The sequence below is a fragment of the Grammomys surdaster genome, unplaced genomic scaffold (genome assembly GCF_004785775.1).
Source record: "Grammomys surdaster isolate TR1022 unplaced genomic scaffold, NIH_TR_1.0 217, whole genome shotgun sequence".
Classification (NCBI taxonomy): domain Eukaryota; kingdom Metazoa; phylum Chordata; class Mammalia; order Rodentia; family Muridae; genus Grammomys; species Grammomys surdaster.
In genome coordinates, this window is record NW_021604662.1 from 2,364,634 (window position 1) to 2,384,888 (window position 20,255).

Sequence of the window (20,255 nt, forward strand, 5' to 3'; positions counted from 1 at the left end):
AGTGCTACCGCATTTAATAATTTAAATTTACTTTAATATTTGAAACCTCAATTTTGTTTATTAGTATGACTGAAAATTAATAGTTTCTAGTGTGCATGCATAAATAAACTGACAATATTCCCAAGATATAGTATAATCCATGTGGGGTTTTTTTATATTGAAGTTCACTGGAAACATATGCCCTTATAACATTAAAATCAGACATAATATGTAAAGAAAATATTACTTGGAAACATCAAACAATAGCTTTTTTTAGTAGAAATAGGTTCTCCTTTCCATCAGGGTCAATTAAATGCCCAGTCCATTGCAGGATAGAGAAGAATTGTTGTATCAATTATACTTAAAGTGGTCTGGTTGTTAAATCAGTCTAGGACTGCCATCTGGAAATTTGGGTTCTGAGAGTGTTTCAATCACTTACTTCACAATAGAGGACTGCTATGTCTAAACTGTTCATGCAACCAATATGGTTTATCCAGAGCTCCTGCTCTGTTTCTTCTAAGTCTGAAATATAGTCAGAAACTTAAGTGGTTTTCTACATTGACCAGTGTTCAGTAGAAAGCTTCGGTCTTGGATCTCTAAGGAGCTTCTTCAGTAAATATTTTATTATCTGTTGTTGCAACTCTTTGCTTGGGGAACTAAGTGTTTCCCGTGTGACTCTATTGACAAAGAACTCTTTAAAGCCTGTGCCTGAGTTCTACCTGAACTACTCTAGGCAGCTTCACATTCTATTGATTGCTCCTGGCATCTTTCCCTTGAAGCAAATACAATATCATTTCAATTTTTGTAATTCCAGGAAAAAATTCTTCCCAGCAGTAACACTCACTAATGATGTCTCTGTCACTGACACTACTGCATATTCATAGTGTCTTACATAAGTTGGGCTAGTTTAGAGTATAGAAATTGATATATATAACTGATTGGTTTTTAATTGGCAAACAAGTTACGTATATGAAAATAAAATTATTTTAACATTAAGAAAATGTTGTTAGTATTTTTAAGAGCAAACTAACCTATTGATCAAGGATTTGTGTGAAAGCAAGAACAAAAAACATTATAAAACCATGAATGCCACATAATAAATAATATCAAAATTCAACAAAAGTGAATCTTAATATTTATATTGCACCTTCTTCTATGATTTTTCTAACACAGAAAAAATGCCATTTTAAGATTATACTAATGTCAGGTGCCTTGTCTTGTTTGCAGCTTCCTATCCACTAAAAGCAGAGAAAAACAGAGGTGGATGCTCACAGCTAACCATTGAACTGATCACAGGGTTCCCAATGGAGGAGTTAGAGAAAAGACTGAAGGAACTGAAGAGTTTTGTGACCCCATGGGGAGGGCAACAATACCAACCAACCAGAGCTCCCAGGGTCTAAATCACCACCATAGGGAGGGAATCCATGATTCCAGCTGTATATGTAGGGGAGGATGGCCTTGTTGGGCATAGGTGGGAGCGGAGATCCTTGGTTCTGTGAAGGCTTGATTCTCCAATGTGGGGGATTTTGAGATCAGGGAGGTGGGGTGGGTCGGTGGGTGGGGGTGGGTGGGGGTGAGGGATGGAGCACACCCTCATAGAAGCAGGAGGGGGGATGAAATAGGAGGTTTCTGTTGTGGGGAATGGGGAAAGAAGATAACATCTGAAATGTAAATAAATAAAATATCCAATAAAAAAGAAAAAAACCTCCACCCCATTCTCCTGCCAAAACTATTTGTGCCCAAGTGAAGAGGGTCTAATTGAAAGACTCAACACTCTGAAACTGAGAACCAAAACAAATTCCTTGTTTATATCAACCGTTTAAGTTGTTTACATCAGACAAGAAAGCAATAACACAGCCATATATTATATAAAACAATGTGCCTGTTCATTTTTCATAAATAGGAAGTTAAGAATATTTCCTCCATTACTCAAATTCCTCATTATCAAAATTTATTATTTAAATATTCCTTACTGTAAATAATGCTATCATGAAAGTTTGTGAATATTTTCCCCTATTTGTATTTTTTACCTATGAGAGGCTTCCCTACATAAAGTAAAATACCACAAATGTTTGAGATCCTTGATGAAAAATAACAAACCTTGTATCTAAGTTTACCTAAATTTTGTAATTTGTGTTGCATTCATTTCTTCCTATAGATTTCTGCTATTGTTTGTTGTCATTCTCCTTTCAGAAGAAACTAATTTGAATATTTTTACAGAGTGTTTGCTGTCAGCAAATTCTTTCAGCTTTTATTTAATCTAGAAAACCAATGTTTTCCATTTTGTTTTTAAGATATTTACATTGGACATAGAATTCAGGTTGAGATGATTATTTTTTCTTTTATTTCTTTAAAGTCATTTCATTATTTTCTGACTTTTATGTTTTCAGTTGAGAAATAACCTTTGATCCCTTTTTCTGTTGCTCTGTGTGGTAATTTGCATATGCTTGGCCCATGGGAAGTGGCACTATTAGGAGGTGTAGACTTTTTGCAGTAGGTGTGGCCTTGTTAGAGAAAGCATGTCCCTGTGAGGGCTGCCTTTAAAGATCACCCCAGTGTGGAAGTGACAGTCTTTTACTGGCCTTCAGATGAAGATATAGAACTCTCAACTCCTCCAGCTCAATGCCTGCTTGCAACTGCCTTGCTTCCCTCCATGATGATAATGGACTGAACCTCTGAAACTGTAAGCTGGTCCTAATTAAATGTTGTCCTTTATTTGAGTTGCCTTGGTCATGGTGTCTGTTCACAGCAGTAAAACCCTAACTAAGACACTTTGTGTGTAATATCTCATGTTCCCTTGACATCTTTTAAGATATTATCTTTATCTTTCTTTTTGTCTTAGTGTGACTATGACAATATGTACAAGAGCTTTTGCTAAAACTTATGTTTAGGGACCTCTGAGAATCTTCGATATCTTTGATGGTTCATTGTATCTTAAAATTTGTTGGACATTATCGCTTTATGTATTGATTTTGCCTTTTTTATTCTTCTCCTCCCTCCTCCTCCCCCCTTTTTGCTTCTTTTTCTAGGACAATAGTTTAGACCATGTGATATGTACCAACATCCCTTGGAAGCTTTGTTCCAGATATTTTTCTCTTTTCATTTCCATTTATATCTTTTATATTCATCAGTTTTCTAGTTCTCTGTCTATCTTCAAATAGTAGTCTTTTAGTAAGTTCATTGAGGGAATTCTTCATTTCAGACACTTCCACTTGACACTTCATCATACGTCCCATTTCTCTACTGAAGTTCACAATATTCCTTTTCGATTGCTTCGTCCAATTATTTCCAATAGATCTGTAAGCTAGAGTTATTTAATTTAGAGTTATTTTAAAAACCTTTTATGATGGTGCCAGAATTTGAGTCTGTTAATTGCTTTTACTTTTGATGCTGGGTTACCATTTTTTGTTTTATTATTTTTGATTGACTGCTAAATATTGTGTTAGCAGTAGAGATTTGTGCTAAAATATTTACATGTGTAAACAGGCACAGCTTCTTCTCTTAGGCAGTTAGTATGAGTATGGGAAATTGAGCAAAACTAGTTAGGAAATAAAGTAGTTGCTTGTTGATTTTTGCTGACTGAATCTTCACTGTTCTATAGATTTCAACTGTGTTTGGCAGTGGACTGCTTTGATATAGTTCTTAACTTAAAAGACCCACCTTAAAATTACCTTAAACTAAAATCCCACCAAGGATTTTTTCTTAGTATTTTTCCTTCTCTCTAGGTTTTCTTTTCTTTTTCTTTATTCTTCTCTCATACAATACATCCTGACTGCAGCCTCCCTGCTCTGTTCCATTCCAAGACCTCTCCCCACCCCCAGATCCACTCTTCCTCTATTACCTTCAGAAAAGAGCAAGCCTTCCAATTATACCAACCAAACACAGTATAACAAAATTCAATAAAGCTAGACATAAACCCTCATATCAATGTTGGACCAGGCAACTCAGTAAGGGGGAAAGGGTCCCAAATGCAGGCAAAAGAGTCAGAAACATACCTGACTTCCATTGTTATGAGTCCTATAAGAACACCAACATATACAACCATAACATATGTGCAAAGGACCTAGTATAGATCCATGTAGGATCCATAGTTACCACTTCAGTCTCTATGAGCCACTATGAACTCTGCTTAGTTGATTCTGTGGGCTGTGTTCCCCTGGTATCTTCTACTCATCTTGTTCCCCCACTTCTGCAGGGTGTCAGTCTTTTCTCCATTCCTGAACCATAAAGATGCTCTCTCGTGCTGTTGACCCTTCCCAGAAATAGACTGTTGTTGCTTGTTACTTGGCACTTATCTTGAAGTACAACAGCTGAAATTTATTCTTGTTCCAGCTTAATCTTAGGCCTTACAAAGATTTGTAAGCCTATGATGATTTAATTACCAATGTTGTTACTCTTCCTCCTCCTGAAACTCAGCTTTCTATTTGTAGTTGATCTTAGGCGAGAGTTCCTGGTCCTTCCTTGGGAGCAATAAGTGTTTGGTTGGGACTAAGGTAGTAATATCTTAGGCACAAGATGTTTTTTTGTCCTCATTTTAGAGGGCAAATTTCTGCTTACATCTTTATCCCAAGTTGTATGTCTTTACAGATGAAGACTGTTTCTCATCCTTGCATCTTGCATTGCGTGATGCATAGTAGATAATTATTAAGTTACTGCCAAATGATGATTAATTTTATTGACAATCTGGAATACAATGATGGAAAGAAGTGAGAACTTGAATAGCTTTGTTCTGAACCACAGAGATGGCCCAGTGGTTAATATGCTTGGCATACAAGCAAGAAGAATAGAGTTTATAGCCCCAGAACCCATGTAAATGCTAGCTAGGCATGAAAGTTTAATTGTAATTCCATCTTTGTTTTAAAAAAATGGAGGTAGAGGATCCCAAAGTAAGCTATATAGTGAGACTACCCATATCAGCAAACTGGTTTTTCTTGATAAAGCCTGCTTTAATGATGAAGGTAGAAAAGTGATAAAGACTCCTGAGATCAACATCCTCTGGCTTCTACATGTATGTTAACACTCATTCATGCATGCATAACATACACACACCACCACCACCACCATCACCACCACCACCACCACCACTACTATCACACAACATACATGGAAAAACGGAAGGAAAAATGTTGATGGGAAGGATCAGATGTTTGTAACTAACTCAGATACCAGTGTAACTTAGAATATATGAGCTTCTTATCCATGAAATAACATTTTGACAAAAGAAGAAGTTATTTGTAAAAGGAATATGATATGCACCAGTATTTAAGGCAGTGTTCATACATAGAATTCATACATTGCTAGGGATTTTAACTTAAGATTAGGTACTGATATATTGATTTTGATTGTCAAGAACAAACCCTATATGTTCATGGTATACAACATGATTTGATATATGTATATATTATGAAATATTAAATCAAATTGTTTGACATGTAAATCACTTTATATACTTTTTGAGGTAAGAACACTTAAAAATCTAGTCTTGGAGTTTGTAGATATACAATATCCTTTCGCTAATTCTAGTTCCAGATACATAAAAAATTTCTGAAATATTTCTTCTGTCTGAGATTTTATATAGTTCAGCCAGCATGTCCCTAATTAATTACACCTAACCTTTCCACCTCTAGTAACTCCTATTTTATTTTTTCATTTATAAATTTTCTTTCTACTTTCTACATGTAATTAAGATCATGATGTGTTTATTTTTCTGTGGATTATTTTACTTAGCATTATACTTTTTCAATTCTTCTATACTGATACAAATTATAGTGTTTTCTTAATTTTGAAGGACAAAATCTATTTTATTGCATGTGAATGCTACATTTCCTCTGTTAGTTAAATACTTCGGCTGTTGTGAATAATGCTTCAGCAAACATGAGAGTATAGTCATTTCTTTAGCACACTCTATATATCTTTAAGAATATAAACCTGGTAGTAGTATTGCTGGTTAAGATGGTAGTTTGCATTTTTAATTTTTGCAGAACCTCCATACTCTTTCATAAAAACTGTATTACTTTGTATTCTCACAAATAGTATGCACGTTTCCATTCCTCTACATACTCACCAACTTATTATTTTTGTCTTTTTAATAATATACTTCTAACAGTAGTGAAATTATTTCTGATTGGGAATTTAATTCTTGATAACTATTGATGTATAACATTATTTTGTGTACCTGTGTCTATTTGTATGCTTTCTTGTTCAGGTTCTTTTTTCACTTTAAAATCTGAGTTACTTGTTCTCTTAGTATTCCTGTATCTGGGTTTGCTATGTATTTGAATATCAGGCTCTTATGAGATAGGTTGCTTATAAATCCATTCTTCCTTTTTGGAGGTTGTTTCTTTGATTGTGTTTCCTTTAGCATAGTGGATCTCAGCCTTACTAATGCTGTGACTCTTTAATACAGTCCCTCATGTTGTAGTAACCCCACAACAATAAATTATTTTGTTGTTACTTCATAACTGTAATTTTGCTGTTGATATGAAATGCAGTGCATGTATCTGATACACAGCATATTTCAACTTCCCCTGTATTATTTATTGAGCACTGAATTTTGCCCTTTGGTGTCTTCTCAGCAACTTTGTCCAAAATCAATTGATTATAAATATATATAATTCTTTCCGGCCTTTCTTTTCTCTTCCATTTATTTTTATATCTGTTTCTATGCCAGAACTATACTGTATTGATTACTATAACTATGTAGTAAATTTAAAATTAAGTAGTCTAATGCCTCCAGGTATGTTCTTTTTTTAATATTTCATTGGATATTCAGAGTGCTTTATTATTCCAAAATATTTGGATTTTTTTCATTTTTATCACAGTGAAAAAAATATAATCAGAATATTTTTGAATATTCCTTTGAATCCAGAGTTCACTTTAGGTAGTATAGGCATTGTGCAATTACAGTAACACTATCTTTTCTAGTCCATAAACATAGACTACATTTCAATTTGTCTTCAACTTCTTTCATCTGTGTTTTACTAATTTCTATCTGCAGATATTTCACTGCCTTAGTCAATTTTATACCTAATGGCCTTTATTTGCAGCAACTATAAATGAGATGATTTTCTTCTCTACATTGGTTTCTTGTAGTGTATAGAAACATTAATGCTTTTATGTTAATTCCTTATCGTATAACCTCAATTGATGTATTATTTCTACCAATATGTGTGTGCGTGTGTGTGTGTGTGTGCGTGTGTGTGTGTGTGTGTGTGTGTGTGTGTGATCTTTAAGAATTGCATATGTAAGGCCATATCTTCTGCACACAGAGGTAATTTAACATCTTTGTGATTTGGATGAGTTTATTTCTTCTTCTTGTCTGCATAAATTTTTAGGAATTTGATACATACAAATGTAAAGTAAGTGAATATTGTTTTGTTTTGATCTTAGAAGACAAACTTTCAACTTTTTGTCATTAAATTTGGGACCCTTGTAAATGGTCTTTTTTATGTTGAGGCATATCCTTTGTATAGTTAATTGGTTGAGAGTTTTCGTTTTAACAAAGACATTAAATTCTATCAGCTGCCTTTCTCTTTCTATTGAGATGATTGTACAGTTCTTGGTTTTCATTCTATTAATGTGTCATTTCATATTTGCTGACTTCTGCATATACTGAATTATCCTGGTTTCCCGGGGGAAAATTCTACTTGATCACGTTGAAAGCAGCTTAATAGTATTTTATTGGGTTTTTTTGCACCTTCTGGGATACTGGTCTGCTGCGTTTGTATTTTATAACACACTGTCTGGCTTTGGCATCAAAGGATTGCTGGTCACATATACTGACTTTCCATTTATTCTCTCTAACTTTTGAAAGAGTTCCATTCTGTTGTCACCAAATGAGGCATTCAGTACTAGGACTGGGATTCGTCCAATTTAATTGTTGGCCAAAGGGTACCATGGAAATCCCCAAACAACCCAAACTGTTTGTTGCCAAGGCAATAGGTTGTTCTCTGCAAACTGACAGCAAGGCCCCATTGCCGAGGACAGCACCCACACAACCCATTGAACATGAAGAAGTCCAGATGGTGTCTACACATAGCCTTTATCCCTGCATTCTAGTGTCTTAGGTACTATGAAGAGTACCAAAAGAAAAAGTCTAACATATCTACAAAAACAAAAGTTTGATCTATAATCTGTCCCACCTGCAAAATATACTAAGGCAGTGGTGACACAAAGCTCACAGAAGTAACCAAGGAATGGATGATTTGACTTAAGGCCCACTCCAGGAGATGGAACCTGTACCCTGACACTGCTTGGGTGTCAAGGACCAGAGGCTAGATAGCCCAGAGTTCTAGGGTAAAACCAATTAATAATTGTCAAAACAATCAAACAAAAAGCTTCTAATGATATTCTGCTATATGCATAGATTCGTGCAATATCCAGTCATCATCAGAGACCCTTCCTTCTGCAGCAGATGGGAACAAATATCACAGCCAAGCATTACACAGAGAAAGAGATATTGGAAGACACAGCTCTAAAGGAGATGTGTCCATGAAACCCCTCCCTTCAGAACTCAGGAAACCCTGTGGAAGAGAAGGAGGAAACTGTAAGAGCCCTAGGGGATGGAGCACACCAGGAGAACATGGCCCTCTAAATCAACTGTGAAAAGGTCACATAAACTCACAAAGACTGAAACAGAAAATACAAGGCTGGCATGGGTCTGCATCAGATCCTCTGTGTATATCTTATAACCTTCAGTTTAATGTTTTTATTTTATTTCTGAGTGTGTGAGCTAGCAGGTCTCCAATTCTTGTGCCTTCTCTAGAGACTTATTTTTCTGTTGGCTTGTCCTGTCCAACTTCAATATGATGGTTTTGTTTTATCATTATATTATATTATATTATATTATATTATATTATATTATATTATATTATATTGTGTTTTGTTATGTTTTGTTGTTATCTCTTAGAAACCTGTTCTTTTATAATGAGAAACATTAAAGAACAGAAAAACTGAGAAGAGTAGAGGGAGAAAAAGCTGTATGCAGATTATAGTATATGAAAAAAGAATCCATGCTTAATAAGAAGGGAACGTGTTATTGATTTTGTAAATGTGGGACTTTTATAAATATAAAATGCATATTGCTGAATTAGACTCATTTTGTTACTAGACTGTTCAGATTGCTTTGTTTTTCATGATTCAGTCTTGGTATTTTTTTTCTAGGATCACTAAGAGTTTTTCTTAATCTGGCTAAATGTTTGTGAATTTTGCTCAACTTTTCAAAAATCAACTAATAATTTCATTAACATTTTTTTATTCTTCTACCACCAGTTTAAGTTGTTATATGATCTATATTTCCTTCCATTTGTTAATTTTGGGATGTGTTTGATGGTTTCCTAGTTCTTTGAGTTGTTCTTTTCTCATTATTAGGCTGTCACATGGTACCATGATCTCTCACCTCATTCTTTCAGCTGTTTGGAAATTACGTTTATAAGTATATAGCTATCCAAATTTAAGCTTCTGTTGTGGCTTGAGAGTTGATACTTCTCTATCTTGCCTACCAGCAGAATTAATACTAATTGTTATTTAAGGTACGTCAGTCCTACTCTCTCTATCTGGTAGCCTATTCTCTAGGGCCTTGCTGTATGTCTTCTGTCTCCAGCACAGTAACTGGAAGTTTTGTCACTGAATAGCAACTGAGTTATAATGAAACAAAGGTATAAACCTCGATTGAATGTCCAAGCCTCAAAGCGATACAGTGGGGACCTCTGATAAATTCTCTGGGTTAAAGAAATTCACAGACTAGCCTAATGCAAGAGAAGAGAAGCTTTTTATGAGAAAAACATGCAGGTAGAGGCAAAGAAGTAATTCTTATAGACATGTTTGGATGCCATCTGCTCTCATTTATTCAATTGTTAAAATTCACATGTATGCTAAACACAGTAAACATCCCAACCTTAATGCTGTGTTATTGTAGCATTAGCTCAAAATTGGGATCTTATTGAAATAAAGTTCAGATGTGGATGAGGATTTGGGGAGGCTTCTTTGTTGCAGCTGCTTATGTGTAGTTTCTCTCAGAAAAAAAAAAAACCCAACCAAACAAAACTGAATAAAAATGTTATCTGTTGTCCTTTCTGATTCTTTCTGGACACTCAAGATCTTGAAGTGAGGACATGGTGGGTCCTCCGGAGCGAAATTCCGGATTTCCCTGGGTCTTCTGGTAGGAGCTGTGATCAACTGTGCTGACAACACAGGAGCCAAAAACTTGTATATCATCTCTGTGAAGGGAATCAAGAGACGGCTGACTTCCTGCTGCTAGTGTGGGCGACATGGTGATGGCTAAAGTTAAGGAAGGCAAACCAGAACTAAGAAAAAAGGTACATCCAGCAGTGGTAATTCGACAATGAAAGTCATATCGAAGAGAAAATGGGGTGTTTCTGTATTTTGAAGATAATGCGGGGGTCATAGTAAACAATAAAGGGGAGATGAAAGGTTCTGCTATCATAGGTCCAGTTGCAAAGGAGTGTGCAGACTTGTGGCCCAGGATTGCATCCAATGCAGGCAGCATTGCCTGAGTCTCCAGTGTATTTGTAAAATATATTCATTAAAAAATCTTTGCTCTGAGAACTGGTCTTCTTGACACCTTTACCAATATCAGCTTTGTAGAAGGAAACTTCTAAATTTCAGCTCTGGGCGTGACCTTGTAAAACTTTACCTTCCAGATTGAGTAAGGATTATCTTTAGGGGCTGATGGATTTATTAAGACCATTCATTAGCTGTTCTCGAGAGGACAAAGGGTCCATGTCTCAGTGCCCATGTGGTGACTAACTCCAGTTGGAAAAAAAAATCAAGGCCCTCTTTTAGGTCCCTCCTGGGCCCAGGCACATGGTATGCAGATAAACATACAAGCAAAAACATGCCTGTACAATAAATTGTCTTTGTGTTTTGGGTCCCTAAAATAAATTGTGGTGTGTTCATCCTCATAAAAAAAAATGTTATCTGTTATTCAACAGACAAACATGAGACAAGGAGAAAGGAACCATAACAGATCCTTAGAGCCTAAGTTAGAAATAATGAAAGAGACTTTGTTGGCATTGGTCCAGAGCAATTCTGAAATCCACCCAGCCATATCTCTGACAGTTTTATCAAGTTATAACCCATTACACTAGACAGAAGTCTCATCTATAATCTTCTTAAGAGGTTTTGACTACACAGACTTTAGTGTCAAAGTATTGAAAACCATAACTTTATATCACTTTAAAAGCCTTCATCTGGTTGAGATAGGATTTTTGAGGTATTTCATTAAAACATTCAGCCTCACTTCTGTTATTGACCATGTGGACACAGTTCACTGGTGACATGCTGAATTTAATGTTCGTTCCCGAGTGGTTTTTGAATTGTGAAGCTTTTATCTATTAAGGAGACTATATCAGACTCTCCATATTTCCTCTAGTGTTATTAAAAAACTTTAATGTATTCTTTAGTTTATCTTTCGTTTGAAATGAAATACAGGGCAAAGAAAAGTAAATTGACAATTTCAGCAGTCTTTCTTGAAATTTAGCCAGATACACAAGTACACCAGTTTTCTTTCTGTCTACCAAGGTACTACAGACATAAATCTTGTCAAATATCCTGCCAATGTATAATTCACCCTACTTCTATAATCTCCAGTAACTTCTTTTTCTCATTTCTCTTCCACACTAGACCCTCTACTCATATCAAACTCAGTCACATATTAGAAGCTGGAGCTGAATGACAGGACTCCAGATTAGGTGCCAATGTTTGCCTCCATTACTCTTTGCTAAGTAACAAACTATCCCAAAATTTAATGGATTAAAATAATAGCTATTGACTGTTTGTTATGATTATATGAATTCAATAGTGATTCTTATGCTTCATGAATGTTGCCTGGAATCATGTATATTTTCTCATGGGCTGGAACATATACACATTTCCAGAGTCTTAGTATTGATTCTAATTTGAAGACTGAGTTTTACCAAGTACTGTTGCAGATATTTGATCACATTGTGAACCCCGAGATTGTGTTGTTTACTGGAGGAAACCAGTTCCTAGTTGTGGTGTGGCTCAGCCTTAGCACACACATTAAATTTTTGGATAAAATGCAGACATGCTGTTAGTATACACCAGTAATCCCAAACAATGAAGGTAAAGTTAGTTTGTAGAAGAATGCACCCATATTTGAAAGTGATGTCTAATTGAGTGGCAGACAAAGTGACAAATCAGAGCAAGATTTGACAGAATAGGATGTGTCCAATTCTCATGAGAACTGAAAGAAAAGAGGCTACTTAAGAAAGAGCATTGCCAATAGATACGAGGAGAGAAAGCAGTTTTACTGGGAGAGTTTTACAGAGACAGGCTGAAGAGAGAACAAGTTATACACATGTGAAGACAGAATGAACCAGAGAATGATAAGGAGCCAGAAGATTAGAACAGATTGCCAGAGTTAGTTTGAAGCCAAGCAGAGCAAAAAGTCACAGGCCTAGTGAAAAGCCAGACTGAATCAGTCAGCTGGGGGAAAAGTCTGAACCAGAACAGCTGAGTTGACCAGCCAGCTAGAGTTCAGAAAGAACTAGAAAGGGTGTGCTTATACAGCTGCAAGTCTCAAAGACTAAAAACATTCTAGGCCTAGGTTAGATTGTACTGAGCCTAGAAGCTTCCAGGACTAGGCCTAGTTTAGCAGATGGAGATGGTAAGCCTCCTAGACAACAATTATTTCAGGCAAATAAAATTTACTGTTATATAATGCATCTTTTCTTTATATGACATCTCTTTTTCAAATTACTAATGGGCTCTCATGTCTTCTTTGTCCAGTAAAATAGCCTGAATTTTCCTATAGAAGCAAACCTGGATTCCAAAACAACAAAGATAAAAAGTGCTTTGGAATGGAGTAAGCCTGTAACTGGGAAATGCAGTCTATACTTAAAGCAAAATAAGCAGCTGATGTATACAGATAGGAAACGAACTCTTTGAGAGCCTATTTTCAACCATATACACATTCTTATGTAACAAACCATGAGATTTTCTAATTTTAAGATCAACCTTCTAAAACCAGTGAACTTAGCAACTAATGTCATGTTTCCAGGTAAAAAGAGATGAACCATATTCATATAAACACCTATGGAACCAGAAAATCTTTTCAGAAATTTTAAATACACAGAGCAGAGACACATGAAGATTTGACTTTGACCTGGGAATCAAACAAAAACTTAATTTTCACTTGTTATTTGACTATATTCTTTGAAATGGTAGACTCTTGCTTATCTTAACATCACTGAGAAGATTTTGTATTTGCTTTGACTGCCATTATAAGTACATAGTATAATAACAATAGTTATATAAATAAATATTAGTGAAATGACAGTAAGATTTATTATTTGTATTGTTCATTTCTTGATGTTGATTTTCAAATACAGAAGAATACTCTACTTGCCATGGAATTAAAATTTCCGTATGTGCTTTATTTTTTGGAATTTTAATAGTTAATTATGATTAAAAATATATACTTGGCTTCTCATAGAAGTAAAATGCTTTGACAATTAACAATGCTTAAAGAAGTCATCAAAGATTACTACTTTATGCACAAAACAGTAATTAAGAATTTTCAAGGAGTTAAAGAAATGATGAAAAGGAAAAATACGTATTATATATATTATGAAAGTACAAGTTTGCAAAAGACAATTATCAGTTTGGGTAATAGTTATTTAAAAGATTTTGATAATAAAGATTGAATAATAGAGATTAGATTATATAATTATTGTTGTACAATTGTTACAGATAAAAATTATAAAATGTAATGAAAATAGCATTGAGATCTTTGAAGTACAACTGTTTACTTTCAGAGTATTTCAAGAAATATGTTAAAGTAATAATTCATCATATTTTGAAGGATATTGTAATAGGTAAGTGTTGGTTTTGCCTTCACAAGTTATCATGTACAGAAAAACATGAAATAATAAAATAAACTTACTAAATTGCTCTCAATCTTGAATAAAGAATATGAAGAAACTATTATAAAAAATATAGTAGCCCAAACCTAAACCTAATTTGTTCTCACAACTAAACTTTGAATTGAGCATATATATCTATATAGATACATCTATAGATAAAAATGTGTGTGTGTGTGTGTGTGTGTGTGTTTATATATGGCTAAGATCAGTAACACAAGTGACAGCTTATTCTGGAGAGGCTGCAAATAAGGGGAACACTCCTCAATTCCTGGTAGGAGTGCAAACTTGTACAGCTACTTTGCAAATCAATATATCAGTTTCTCAGAAAGTTGGGAATCAATTTCCCTCAAGATCAAGCTATATCACTATTGAGCATATACCCAAAGGATGTTCCATCCTACCACAAAGACATTTACTCAACCATGCTCATTTCTGCTCTATTCTTAATATCCAGAAACTGGAAACAACTTAGATGTCCCTCAACCAATGAATTGATTTTTAAAAATGTATTACATTTACACTATGGAGCATTACTCAACTCTTATAAAAAGTGACATCATAAAATTTTCAGGCAAATAGATGGAACAGAAAAAAAAATCACCCTGAATGTGATAACTCAGACCCAGAAAGACAAACATGGTGTGTAGTCACTTATAAGTGGACATTAGTTGTAAAATAAAGGATAGCCAAGCTACAGTCAGTAGACTCATAGAGCTTAGGTATAGAGTGTTTAGGGAGGGACATATAGATATCCCTGAGAGACGAAATAGAATAGATTTTATGGATGGACTGGAGAGTGGATGGAGTGGAACAGGATAAAAACAGCAGCATAGAGGGGAGGGGAGACAGGAATGAGGGAGGCAGCTAGACTTGAAAGTCATTTGAAATGTAGTATGAAAACTGTGCAGTAGAAATATATGAAGGAAATCCTAATGAAGTCTCCAAATAGTTAGGGAGATGGAACCTCAACTGCCCAGCTCTTGTCATCAAACGAAGCTTCCAGTGCCAAGACTGTGTTTCATCCAATTGAGTTGTTGACCAAAGGATCCCATGGAAATCTTCAAACAACCCAGGCTGTTGCCAAGACTATAGGCTTTTTTTTCTATGAATTGACAGCAAGGCCCAAGGGCAAAAGACAACACCCACATAACTCATTGAACATGGTGAGGTCAACTTGGGACATTCATAGAGCCTTTACCCCTGCCTGCTAGTTTCTTTGGTATAAGAAGGTTCTCTGAAGGCTACTAAAAAAGAAAAATAAACAAGTAACCCTTTTAACTATAATCTGTCCTGCCTGCAAAATATGCTAGGGCAATGGTGATAAGAAGCTTGTGGGAGTAGCCAACCAATGTCTGATTTGACATAAGGCCCATTCCATGAAATAGAACTCATATCTGACACTGCTTGGAGACCAAGAATCAGAATCTTGATAGCCTAGAGACCTAGAGTAAAACCAAAGTTACTTGTCTGAAGAAAAGAAAAAAGGAACAATAAAATGACTCCATATGATATTGTGCTATATTCATAGATCAGTGCCTTATCCTGCCACCATCAGAAGAGCATCCTCCTACAGCAGCTGGGAACAAACACAAAGACCCACAGCCAGACATTATGCAAATAAAGAAAGCTTGGAACACTCACTCCTAATGAAGTGTCTCCATCAAATCTCTCTCTTCAGAACTTAGGGAACCTAGCAGAAGAGGAGGTGAGACAGAGCATATATGACACAAGAAGAACAAGGCCCTTGAAAACAGCTGAGCAAAGCTCATACAAACACAGAGAGCAGAGCAGAAATCAAAGGGTCATCAGGTTAGGCATTAAGTGTGCCTTTGGCCACTTAGCCACCTTGCTAGCTCAAAGTAAAAATGTATAAAGATAATTCTTTTTACCTCCCCTTTATTGAGTATTTTGGCTAAAGCCATCCCTGTTTCGTCCCGGGAGCCTCTTGCTTCCCTGGTGTCTGGGACTTTCTAGTATCTACCCCCAGTTCCCCATTTCCTACTGCTACATATTTCTATTCAATTTCCTGACTCTCTGTACTTCTGTCTCTTCCCATACCTAATCCCACCCCCTTTTTCCATTCCCCTCTTCTCTCCCTCCTAGGTCCCTCCCTCCCTCTACATCCTGTGATTATTTTGTTCTCCCTTCTATGTAGGATTGAACCATCTACTCTTTGGTCTTCCTTCTTGTTAAGCTTCATATGGTTTGTGGGTTATATCATAGGTATTCTGAGCTTTATCCACTAATCAGTGAGTACATACCATGTGTGTTCTTTTGTGTCTGAATTACCTCACTTGGGATATTTTCTAGTTCCATCCATTTGCCTGTGAATTTCATGAAGTGATTGTTTTCAATAGCTGAGTAGTATTCCATTGTGTAAATGTACCACATTTGTGTATCCATTCTTCTACTGAGGGACATCTGGGTTCTTTCCAGCTTCTGGCTATTATAAATAAGACTGCAATAAACATAGTGGAGCATGTGTACTTGTTATATATTGGAGCATATGCAGTATATACCCAGTAGTAGTATAGCTGGGTCTTCAGTTAGAACTATTTCTAATTTTCTGAGGAACCTCCAGATTGTTTTCCAAAGTGGTTTTAACAGCTTGAAACCCCAACAGCAATGGAGGAGTGTTCCTTTTTCTCCACATTCTTGACAGCATCTGTGTCACCTGAATTTTTGATCTTAGCCATTTTGATTGGCATGAGGCAGAATCTCAGGGAGATAGAACCTATAGAGGCCACCTCCAGTAGATAGGCTCTGCCCCCATTTGAGTAATGAGACCACCTACCCATCTCAAAATTTTTAACCCAGAATTGTTCCTGTCCAAAGGAAAGACAGGGACAAAAAATGGAGCAGAGACTGAAAGAAAAGCCATCCAGAGACTGCCCCACCTAAAGACACCAAACCCAGAAACTATTGCTGATGCCAAGAAGCACTTGCTGACAGGAGCCTGGTATGTCCCATGAGAGGCTCTGCCAGAGCCTGACTAATATAGATGCTAACTAATACACTTATAGGCAACCATCAAACTGAGCCCAGGGATCCCAATAGAAGAGCTAGAGGAAAAACTGAAGGAGTTGAAGAGGATTGCAACCCCATAGGAAGAACAATGTTAACAACCAGACCCCTCAGAGCTCCCAGAGACTAAACCACCAACCAAAAAGTACACATGGAAGGATCTATGGCTCCAGATACTTATGTAGCAGAGGATGGCTTTATCTGCCATAAATGGGAGGGAAGGTCCTTGTTCCTGTGGAGGATTATGCTAGAGTGGTGAGGCAGGAGTAGGTGAGTGGGTCGAGGAACACCCACGTAGAGGCAAAGGGGAGGGAAGATGGAACTATAGGTAGGGGTAAAGGGGAAACTGGGAAGGGGGATATTTGGAATCTAAATGAAGAAAATGATTAATTATAAAAGATAATTTCTTACAATTTTAAGTTTACGAATCCAATTTTTAAATTATTTTTATTTTCTATGTGCGTAGGTGTTTTATCTGCATGTATACTTTGTAGCCAAAGAAGCTAGAACAGGGTGTCATGACTCTTGGGACTTGAGTTACAGGCAGTTTTGAACTGTCATGTGGGTGCTGGGAATCAAATCTCTGTCCTCTGGAAAAGCACCCAATGCCCTTAATCACTGAGCAATCTATCCATCTTCAAGCCTAAAACTTTTAAATAATTTTTTAAAAAAATTATGGTGTTGATTATTTTAGGAGTTGCATAGAAAAGTTCTTTGAATTCTCTGAATTTTTGCCCTTTAAAACTTCTAGGTAGGAACATTCATCTAGAAAACACATGACTAAAACTTCTGAATTATACTCTGCTATCCCTACAAAGTCTGGTGCTATTATTGGATAGATAGCCTCCATTTCTTGTATATATATATAATCATTGGTTATTCATAAATCTGTGAAATCTCCTTGAAATTTTAGTGACTTGGTGGTTCAGTAATGAATTCAACTGTGCTTCTGATTTACTTGTTTGTCAAGTCATTTCTAAGTTTTACTCAACAGCTAGCATAACACATTTGATTGAGAAGCTTTTTTACAGGTTGGGAAACCAGTGAATAAAATTATCATATCATTGTCTTTGGAAATCCAACATGCATAATGGATGTTCTATATAATTTGGACCCACAATTATAAAATTTTTGCCCATTCACTTCTGTGCTCCAAAAGATATTGTAGGACAGATGAAAAGAAAACCACCCTTCTCATTCTTTAGCAAAACATAGACTTCATGTCAAGTGAGAACTTAGAAGGATGTATTTTCTTAGAAGGATTGCATTTCATGGAAATGCAGTCTGTTTGGGAACTGCCTTGCCATGGTTCTCCACACTGTCCAAGCCCAGAGGGAAAAATAATCACTATTACATGTCTAAGAAAGTAGTCTGAATACACTACTTTAAAAACAGTAACACTGCAATACTTGATAATAACTTGTGGTTGTTTGTATGGAAGTAAATTTGTTTTTAAAAGTTGCAGCAGTAACATTATAGCTTAAGATGTGTTTTATTACAGTAGCCAAGAGACAGATATGTCTATCATTCCTCTCAGGCCAACGTGCTGAGAGTGGTATGTAGACAATGAAAGCTGAAATGCAGATGCAAATTCAAGGATGATTCTTATCTTGAAAGCCAATTACTTTGTTCCAAAGCATGTTATTTTTCTTCATTCCACACACAGGGTTTGGAAATCATTTCTCTCAGGTTACTGTTTCAAGTACCATGTGAATGAAAACTATTAGAAATAAACACTGCAATAGAGAAATCAATTATAGCTCCTTCTGAAAATATCTAGAAAGCTTCTTTAGTTAGTGCACAACATTTTCATTTGCATGATTGGAATAATGTGTTTGTATTAGCAGCATCACACAGTCGTCAAGGCTAAGATTTACAAAGAGATAAAGGGGCTGGATAGAAGGCTCAGTGGTTAAGAGCACCTGCTGCTCTTTTAGAGGACTGAGGAGCAACCATTTGTATCTCCAGTTCCAGGGAATCCAACAACCTCTTCTGGCCTCTGTGGGCATCAGGCATACATGTGGTACATATACATGCAGGCAAAACACTCATACATGTAAAATTTAATTAAAAAATGTTTAACAGATAGATAAGTAGGAAGTCTTTCCTTTAGTCACTGTCCATTAGGAAAGAATGAAATGAGCATAATCATTTGATGGCAATATTATCATCATTATCTTAATGATGGTTAAGTGAAACAAAAGTATTTTTCTTCCATTACCAAATTTACTTGACACTATTTACTGTCAGAATGGATCATTACTATACAAACTATGGTTCTTGTACTATATGATCATCTAAATATTAATATTATTATTTTTATTTGTAATAGAGCTGTCTGGAAAAGGATCAAAATAAAACTTGGAAGTACATTTTTTTCTGAATGTTCATCAAACATTGTAAGTAAAAAATCATCTCTGAATTACCATAATTCAAGACTGTCTGCATTATTAAAGATTATATGATCATTATCATTGTACTATATTAAACATTTAAATTTTAACTGCTAAATTTTAATGATAGATTATAAATATATTATAATAATTAACAACTACCCTCACAGGAAATACTAAAATGGCATTATTCAGGTTTAAGTGAATGCTGATTTTAAATATTGATCATTTGACATTTTGAAAGATAGGTATTTGATACACATAGTGTTTTTGATATGAAGTGACTTCCAGGAATTCATATGTTGAGGCTTGGTTCCTAATGCTACATTTGGATGTGGCATTATATGAAATGGGAGTTCTAACTAATTGCATCAAATAATATCCAAGATTTTGATAAGTGACAGAAATTAGGAAGGCGGAACCTGTTTGAAGGTAATGTAGGGGTCGTGCTTTTATCAACTTTATAGTATCATAACCATTCTCTCTCTCTGCCCTCCCCCATTTCCTATCCAAGGAGGTAACAGGCTATCAGGAGACTTAGCTGTACCATATTATTTCTGTGAAGCATAATGTTTGATTTTACATCTGGCATAAAGAAATGAGGCCAAATGACCATGGGCTGAAACTTCTGAAGACATAATACAAAATCAGTCTATGATTCTTTAAGTCGATTATCTTAAGTATTTAGATATAGTAAAAGAATGTGAATTAACTAACACAAGGCACACTAAACAAATACAGATATGATAAAGGTATGATGAGGTATTTGGCAGAGCTCTTAGTAAGATTCCTAACTCCATAATCCAATTACTAAAAATCAAGTTTTCAGCAAGAGGAAGATGGCAGCAAGGTTATTCTATATATTTATTGCATAACACTGACTGAACCATGCCATACTTTTTTAATGAATTACCTTGCAGGCTCAGGTTGTTTCAAACTGAATAAAAATCAG

General features: G+C 35.6%; 1 pseudogene; it reads left to right on the forward strand.

The window, feature by feature from the left end:
* The first annotated feature begins 10,033 nt into the window (after nt 1-10,033).
* On the forward strand, nt 10,034-10,493 carry LOC114625401 (annotated as a pseudogene).
* The last annotated feature ends 9,762 nt before the right edge of the window (nt 10,494-20,255 follow it).